The sequence below is a fragment of the Muntiacus reevesi genome, chromosome 9, assembly GCF_963930625.1.
Source record: "Muntiacus reevesi chromosome 9, mMunRee1.1, whole genome shotgun sequence".
Classification (NCBI taxonomy): Eukaryota; Metazoa; Chordata; class Mammalia; order Artiodactyla; family Cervidae; genus Muntiacus; species Muntiacus reevesi.
In genome coordinates, this window is record NC_089257.1 from 33,350,262 (window position 1) to 33,359,872 (window position 9,611).

The following is a 9,611-nucleotide window of genomic DNA, read 5'->3' on the forward strand; positions in this document are numbered from 1 at the left end:
TCTGTTCTTCCTGGCAGAAATTACACCTCCGTGGGGCTCATTTATCTTCACATTTGAATCAACAGCCCGTAAAGGTTTCTCTAGGGAATTTGAACATTTCCTTCCTGGTTTGAAGAATGGAGCTAAATGACACAACATGAATTTTGAGCAGGTAGAAACACTTTTTTTTTTTTTCCCACTTGGTGAAAAATAATCAGGTTAGTCAGTTGAACAGAGACAATGATTGAAAAAAAAAATATGTGCTCAGCTTTCAGTCTGGTGGCGCAGGTGGAATGAATGACCTGTGTGCGATACCCCTGGGAGTGCAGCCACCGGTCTTGGCAGGTCCTCCTCTTCATGGAGGGAGCATGTGACCTAATCCCACCTTCAGCAGGTTGTGGCAGGAGCCAGCGAGGCCTGGGTGGTTAGCGCACACTCACGTGACATCATTCTTGTTTGACTTTTCATAACGTTTGTTCTTTTTTTCTTTTTAAATCCCCAAGCATGACACGTTCAAAGCAGAAAATGTGGTAAAACAGAAAACACCCAAAGGAAAGAGGCGGCAACACACATTGCCAGTAATCCTCCAACCCAGGATGACCACATGCCCGTGTTCTGTTTTGTTTCAACCACTTCTTTGCTAATCACCAAAGCGAAAGATGCTCATTGCTCAAGCAAAGAGGCAGAAAGGGACATTAAGTGTGGTTAATCCCACAGCCCAGGAGCGTCACGGGAAGTCTTTGAAGGCCTGCCCTGCCGGCCCGGCCCGCTTGCTGCCTCTCCCCGTTGTGTTGTCCCCATGCACCAGGATTACACGTTCTGTGCATTGAAGCCACCGGGCCTGGCAGAAAGGCACAGAGTACATGCTTTAGCGTTTTAGAACAATGCTTCCCTGAGGGCTGGACTCCAGGGAGGGGCTGTGCATCAGAGACCCAGACTTCATGACTCCACATTGAAGTTGGTACAGAGTATTGGGTTTTCTAGGTGGAGCTAGCGGTAAAGGACCCGCCTGCCAATGCAGGAGACATAAGAGACGCTGGTTTGATTCCTGGGTCGGGAAGATCCCCTGGAGGAGGCAAGGCAACCCACTCCTATTATTCTTGCCTGGAGAATCCCGTGGATGGAGAAGCCTGGTGGGCTACAGTCCACGGGATCGCAGAGAGTCAGACACGACTGGGTGACTGAGCGTGCACACACGCATGTCTGGACTGCTCCCGAAAGGGGTTTGCAAATTGGTTTGAATGCCCACTGTACTCTCAGGTGGCAATACAGTCAGAATCAGGGTTATTTACAAGTTAGCTTCAGATGTCCTATTGTAATGGACCGTCTTTCTCCCCAAATACGTTCTCCTTTTCTGTCCTTCTTACTTCTGCCAGAAATACCATCAGTCTCCCTAATACAAAGACTCCACTTTTGTTGGCCCTGTCTTTTCTGCTTAGAAAAAGTCTCAAATATTTTCTTACCGGGTATGTGATAAAGAGTGGTAGGATAAACATGCTCTGAAGTCGGGTTGACTTGGATTTAAATTCTGTTCCTGCCACTTAACCAAAGTGAGAGCTTGGATGCACTAATTAATCTCCTTGAATCTGTTTCAGTCTCTGTAAGAGGTGATAGTACTTTTATACCAAGTACTGTTTACTAGGTGCAGAACACTCTTCTTACTGCTTTGCATATATTAACTCATTCAATCCTCATGAACACCTTATGGGTATTATAATTTTCATTTTACAGGACAAAGAAATTGACCCAGAGAGGTGAAGCCACTTGCCCCAGGTCACATTAAGTGGCCAAGTCAGAGTTCAGATTCAGACAGTCTGTTCCCAACCATTCCTCTGCTTACCCTTCCATGGGGGAAGTATTTACTAAAAGGGCACCGTGAGGATTGAATGTGAATTTATAGACAGTGCCTAGAGCAGAACCTGACCAACCTGTAAGTCTTACTTTAAAAAAAAAAATCCTTAGAAAATTTTCCTTTCTAAATTTTATTATCCTTGTGCTTTCTTTTTTTTAAATTTTTTTGGCAGGGGGGGAGGAAACTGGGGTAGGAGTTGCAAAAACTGGAATTTTAGGAAATGCATATGGTCTGTAAATTTTAATGGCCAGGTCATAAGAACAATTGTGTACTGTGCACTTACTATGTTCCAAGTACTATGCTAGACATTTTAAGTAAATGATGTGTGTCCTTATGGAAGCCTGGTGTGATGTACAATGTGAGGTCATTGTGGGGACAACAAGATTCTGCTTGGCCAAGGTAACCTGACCAAGGGTACACAGTAAGTGAGAAAGTCGAAGTGCAAACTCAGGCTGCTTTAGTTCTGAGCTGGAATTCTTCCTCACTTTTGCTAAACGAGGTCATTCTTCATGGCGTTAATGCCTTTGCAGGGTGGGAGTTAGGTTCGGAAGGAAATAGATGGGATCCTCTTTGAAAGAATGTGGAATGGTCATCCAAAGAGGGATGTTGGTAAAAGTTGCTCTGGCATCCGTGGGTAGGGGACCATCACTGCAGAGCCCCGAGTCATGGAGACATCAGATCGGGAGCAATAGCAGTGGCATGACAGCTGACAGCTTTTGTAGGGACTTGATATCCTCGGTCCCCCAGAACCCCTTGCCTTCTCTTTGTATAAGACCTACCCTGATAGGCATGGGGGAGGAGAGGACTGCAAACATTTTTTCTTTGCACTGAATCCGAAGTGTGGTGATTTAGGGCTTAGGTAATGAGATTAGAAAATGAAAGTGGAATCACAGTAAATCTTGACGTCAATGGTGTTTGGGTTGCAAGATTTTTTCCTTCTTTTCTTCCTTTTTTCTCCCTTCCCTCCTTCCTTTCTTCCAATCTTCCTTCCTTCTTTTCGTTAACAATATCTCCATTGCCTGTTATGAGAAGGGATAAAGAATTACATTTACAGAGTTCCTACTATGTTCCTGATGCTTTGTACCAACATTATTTCTTTTGAGCCTTGCACCACCTTTTAAAGGTAGAGCGTACGTACTAGCCCCATTTTGTAGATGGGAAAACTAAGGCTCAGGAAGCATAGGTGACTTGTTCAGGATTTCGAAGAACGAAAATGGGTGAGTTGGACTTTGAAATAGATCCTGTGATCCCCAAAGCCTGCCATCTCTCTGTGACCCAGGCATGAAAGGACAGGAGTGTGACTGGAGACCACACATAACAGATGAGGTCTAGGTGTGTTATTGCAGTCCAGTGGGGCCAACATTCGGTGCCCAACGCAGCCCAAAACACACAGTATGGGATCAAGGTCAGCCCTCTGTGGGAAAGAAATGGAATTCTGCCTATGTCCACACTGTGTGTGGAAGTGATCTTGTTCTAAAAATAGCTGCTTGGTTGTTTCACATTTCAGTTGTCAGCGAGAAGAAGGGTCTGAATGAATTAGAAATTGTTTTGGGCAATCTAAGCTTGGTTGGTACAACCAACCAAGGTAAATATGTGGGCAGTGAGTGACCTCCCAAAAAGGAATTCCTACCGGAAGCTTCTTGGTTCAAACTGCCGACTTCTGGATGGTTCCATGTGCAGTTCCTCCAGGCAGTCTTGCCAAACACCTTTGCTCTGCCTGAGAGAATCTCATCTCTGCTGCTCTCTGCAGTCGGCTGGGGCGGCACAGCTCATGGGATTAGTGGGATTTGTGACCAGCCAGTGAGCTCTGCACCTAGAGGGCTGGCCAGCAATTCCTAAATGACGTACCACCATGACACAAGCAGCCACCAGCTCCCTTAGCTGTTTCCTAGAGTTTCTTGGTTTACTTAGGTTATTTTGTGTGTGTCTAGTGATCCTTGAGTTTTTTTCCCCTTCTCTTTTTTGGAACCTTATTTTTAACTGGAGGATAATTGCTTTATGATGTTGTGTTGGTTTCTGCTGTACAACGTGAGTCAGCTATAAATATATATATCCCCTCCCTATTGAGCCTCCCGGCCACCCCCACCCCACCCCACCCCTCTAGGTTGTTACAGATCACAGGGCAGGGCTCCCTGTGTTATACAACAACTTCCCACTAGCTATTTTACAGCTGGTGGTGGATATATGTCAACGCTACCCTCTCAGCTCACGCCTTCTCCTTTCCCAGCTATATCCACAAGTCTTTTCTTATGTCTGCATCTCTATTCATGTGCAAATAGGTTTATCAGTATCATTTTTCTAGATTCCATATATATATGTGTGTGTTAATACAAAATATTTTTTTCTCTCTTATTTCACTCTGTGTGACAGACTAGAGGGGCAGCTTACAATCTTTCCCAGGGAGAAGGAACTCTAGGCCGTATAGTCCTTTCACCACAGGCAACTGCCCATGGAATTTTCCCTGATGTCTGTGTGGTTCTCAAGTTTCCTAACCTGCTCACCCCAGCACTTGGAGTTGGCTTTTCAGCTCAGAGGAAAACACTCTGAGCTGCCAGGCCACCAGTTTAGCCTTAGGGCTGGGACTAAATAAATAAGGGGGACCCCCTCCCCTAACCTGATCAGTTTATTTTCAGGGACAGGGCTTTCACAGATGTGGCCAAGGGGCTGGCAGGGAGGCGCCCATGGGCTGCAGGCTGCTGCGGCTGCACATGGGCAGTCGGGACCTGCCTCGTGTGAGTCCCACTGTGATTGATGATTGGGATGGAAAGAAAAGCCCACTGCAGATGGACAGGCGTCTAGGGTAAGTGAAAAACAACAGTGCCTTTTCCTGGCATCCGTCCCTGCTTGAGGCTGGGCGGGGGCACTATAAGTCGTCCAGCAATGAGCAGCGTGGGTTTTAAAGTCAGACAAGGAGTTCAGATCCCATCACTCACTGGCAGGACAACTTGGGTGAATTTGTAATCACTTTCTTGAAAGGGGAAAGGAATAGTAATACTTGTCTCTTAGAGTTGTTCTGAGGGTGACGTGAGACAACACTGAGGAAAGAAGTATGGCAGAGCCTGGTGGACAGCTATGATTATTTTATGATTATATAAAAATAGTCAGCCCAGTACCCGGCACTGAGGAAATGCTTCATAAACGGCAGCTGTCTCATGGGATCTTGGAATGCCAGCACTGGGAGGGATCTCATCTGAAGCCAGGCTAATTCTATCTCCTCTTACAGGTGAGGAGTCTGAGGACCAGAGAGCACCACTGGCTGGTCCAGGACCACACTCCTAGCTCATGGCAGAGAGGGCTGACCACATCACGCTGCCTGCCTTCTCTCCTTTTGAAGACCACTCTGTTTTGCTCATCATACTTAGTTTGGGGTCTTAAAAGCCGGGTTTGCGAGGGGAAATTCCATTTTGCAGAGTCTCTCTGAAAGGGTCCTGGTTTCTAGTTCTATTTGATTTGGGAGTCAATGGCATGATGGGGGAAAAAAGAAAAACACTAGACTTGGCAGCTGCAGACATGGGTTCAGATTTTACCTGTAAATCATCAATTCTCTGGTTTTGGGTCAGTGACTAAACTCTGAGGTTCAGTTTCCACAGTCCTTCCCAAGGTCTGTCTAACTATATTTGGATGCACAGGTGGGCTAGGGTACTCCTGAATCCCCTGCATGTGGTGCTGAGTCCCACAACTCTCATGGGTCACTTTTGTTCATGGATGGATGTGTAATTAGTTGTTAAAAGGGGGGAGGGAAAGAATGTCTTAAGCTGCCGTGATGCTGACATTGGCCCTGAGACTCAGTTTCTCCTTTGGTAACATGAGGATATAAAGAGTACCCACCTCAAAATGTGCTGATGAAGACTACTGAGTTAATATAAAGAGCTCAGAACAGGGCTGGGCTCATAATACACAATAAACATTGCTGTTACCATTTTCCTATAGGTCAGGTGCACGGTCTAGGTACTCGGAAGCTTTTCCTGCCCCAGGCTAATTTTGTGCCTTGGCAGTTGAGTTGGTGGTCTTGGTCACAAGACAAGAGGGTAGCCGAGCAGCTCTAGGTGGAGTGGTGGCATGAGAATACCCAGAATTCAGGGAACAGGAGGGCACGGACTTATCTGGCATGGATTTGGAATGGACATCCGAAGCCTCTGTGGTGGTGGCTGTGAGAAACACATATTGCATCATGCTTGCTATTTTTTTTTTTTTTTTTTTTTTTTGTGGCTGGAGCAGAGCAGAAGCTTTTCTTGGTTCAAACAGGAGTCACAAGCAAGGCCAAGCAGAGAAGCAGGGCAGCTGTCAGGAGAATTCAGGCAGGGGTGGGCTGAGTGCCTGGGCCGGCAGCCTGCAACAGGGAGGAACCCTGCACAACCGTGACCCACCCCTCGTCCAGCTGCTTGGGAGGAGGAAGGAAACTAGCATTTTCCCACTGCCATTGTGTGCCTGACAGGTTCATCAATCTTAGCTCAGCGCATCCTCTTAACCTCTCAAGCTGGTTGAGAGGTTCTTTTTTTTTTAACCAAAGAGGAAGAGGAGAGGAGAAGTGTCCAAGGGCACGGGGAGGCACGGAGCCAGCCTACAAGCCTGGAGTCTCGATGCCGAAGCCCACCTTCCTTCCATGGCATTGGATAGACCTTGCTGGCCCAGCCGCATATCAGCGGCAGCATCTGGCTTATCCTTAATCAACACGTGCGTGGCCAGAGGAGACAGAAATTGACGAAGAGGCAGCCAGCTCCTGGCGCTGATGGCGTAACAAAAGGGGAAGCTTGAGCCCAAGACTCCTTCCTGGTTCGAGTATCCCTCGCTGGCCGACCCCGTCTTTCACCTTCCGGCTCCCAGGGACCTGGACAGACCCTTGGCCTGGAGGGGGCAGCCTGTCCCAGTGCCAGCTCAGCGGACTTGGCCTTTGTAACAATAGCTGGAAGGGCCTTTTGGAGCAAGTACTTCCTGAAGTGCCCAGAACAGCCGCCGTCCTGGGGCGCAGGAACAATCACCGAGCACGCCAGCTCCCGCCCTCCTGGGAGCCTCGGGGGACTCAGACTTCGGGCTCCAGGAGGGCTGCGAAGGTCAGCAGGGCCAGGCAGACACGAAGAGCAGGGCTCAGACCGACCTCGAGCCTGCACAGTGCAGGTCAGACCTCAGATTGGGTTTTTTTTTTTCCCTTTTCCACATTGAAACTGGAGGGGAAAATCCTAGAGTCTCACTTTTCCTTACCTTTCCTGTAAACCAACTGCCTCATCCTTGATCTTTGTACATCTATCATTTTTCTTTAGGCTTTGTAAACAAGGAAAGGGAAAAGGAAAAAACAAAAAAAAGCCAAAAGGAAGAAATAATTTCTGGAATCAGATGATGCACTCATTTAATCATTCAGCAACACTGAAGGAGGCCTGGTATGTACAAAACACAATGGGGAACAAAAACGGATGACTCAGTATTCTCTCACTTAATCGACTTATCTACTCATTTCATATAAATGACACAGCCCTGCCCCAGTGCCAGGAGTTGTGGACGTGGAGATGCCTGGGTGACTTGGGCTCTGCCCAGTGTGGGTGGCAGATAAGTGAGCCAGGAGTTGAAATACCCAGTTTACGTGATGAGTGCTAGAAGGGGAAGTGTAGGGTGATGAGGGGCATGCAGGAGGGCAGCGGAACCCGGTCAAGAGTCTGAGAAAAGGAACTGGAGGAAGCCTGGGGGAAGATAAGTCAGGCCGTGCAGTGGGGGAAGTTCTCCCAGGAAGAGATACTGGCATTTGTGAAGTTGGATAGGATAGGAATGCATGTTTTCCAAGAAACATAAAGTCGGTCCCTATGCCCAGTTTGCAAAAGGAATGATCACCTCCAGCGGTCGTGACTCCAGCCCACCTGGGTTAGAGTCCTCAGTTGGCCACTTCTTACTGTGTGTGCTTGGCCAAGCTGTCAACCTTTCTGTAAGGAACTTTTCTTGTTTGTAAAATGGAGAGAATGAAGAAACCAATCTGTACTTCCTAGGTTGTGATAAAGATTATGATGAGCTAACACATGAGAAGGGCTTCAGGGCTGTGACTGGTGTGCAGTAAGCCCTAGAGAAGTCATAGCTAGGGAGAGGTGGGGATAGCAGCAGGAAGCTTGGAGAAATGAGCTCCGATTGTGGGCCAGGCTCCAGCAAACTGGGCTTCCCAGGTAACACTAGTGGTAAAGAATCTACCTGCCAATGCAGGAGACACAGGAGATGTGGGTTCAAACCCTGGGTGGGGAAGATCCTCTGGAGAAAGCAATGGCTACCCACTCCAGTATTCTTTTTTTTTAATATAAATTTATTTATTTTAATTGTAGGCTAATTACCTTACAATATTGTAGTGGTTTTGCCATACATTGACATGAATCTGCCACGGGTGTACATGTGTTCCCCATCCTGAACCCCCCTCCCACCTCCCTCCCCATCCCATCCCTCTGGGTCATCCCAGTGCATCAGCCCAGAGCTTGGAGAATCCCATGGACAGAGGAGCTGGTGGGCCATAGTCCACAGTGTTGCAAAGAGTCAGACACAATTAAAGCCACTTAGCACACACACACACTCTAGCAAACCAAGCAGAATCGGAAAGACCCAGCTCCTGCCCTCGGGAAACCTACATTACTGAGTTGGTAAGAACTTGGGCCTGGAATCAGAGACACATGGATTCCAGTCTCATCTCATCTGTGTGATCTTGGGCAAATTATTTGCCCTTCCTGAGCCTCACTTTTCTCCTCTGTAAAATGGGTATAATGACAGTATATTTCTTACATGGTTAGGGTGAGAATCAACTGAGAAAATTTATATAAAATAAATTGCATTGCAAACACAGTGTTAGAAAAATGGTAATTATGATGGCAGCTGGTATAAATGAAAGAGAAATAACCCCAATATTAATATAAGTGCAAATATCTTATAATAATCAAGAGGATGGTGCCCTTGGATACCGTGGCTACAAACTCTCAGCGGTTCCTACAATAAAGAGTGCCTTTTCACTGACTTCATCCTGTCTTCATCTTTCCTGCCTGCTTTCTACTTTAGCTATCCTATTTACATCTATACTGGAAGGCTCCACTTCCAAACCTTTGAATCACAGGTGAAACATCATTTACCAGCAGAAGTCTTCCCTGATCACAGGCGTGGTCAAGTTTATGTCCCCCTACTATATGCTCTCTAGTACCCTTTATTTTGGTTAATATCTGTTTTCCCATTTAGCTATAAGCTCCATGAAGTCAGAGATCATATCTATTTTACTTATTATTATATCTGTGGCACTTAGTATAATCCCCAGGTCAAGAAGCCGATAAATATTCATCGAATGAATGAATATCAAGAATACAGCACAAGATTCAATTCTTAGACAGGGAGAAGCTGCCCCTTTATGTTAAGTCAAAATAGCAGACCTGAGACCCCTGTTTCTCTGGACAGCAGTGTAATTGATCCATCCCACTGTAATGAACTGGAGGGCTGATTAAGAGCTTATGTAAATGTCAAAACCTTTGGCAGCCCTTCATTTACCTCCGCTTTTGCCATGACTCAAAGCACGGAAATTTGTCAGAAGAGAAAGCTTTCAGAGAACACCCACACCCAACGGTGGAAACCTTAGAAGAGGGGAGCGCAGGGGAACGTCCCTCGGTGAAGGCTTAGGGGGTTCTGGACAGGTTTTCAAAGGCATATGGAGACAAGATGTCAGTGTGAGCTTGTTTCTCTGACAGAATCTGAAATGCTTTTAACCAGCAAGTTTCCAAGAGGCTTTTAAGTGAAGAGGTTAATGTTGTCGGTTTATAAATAAATGGATGTTTGTGGT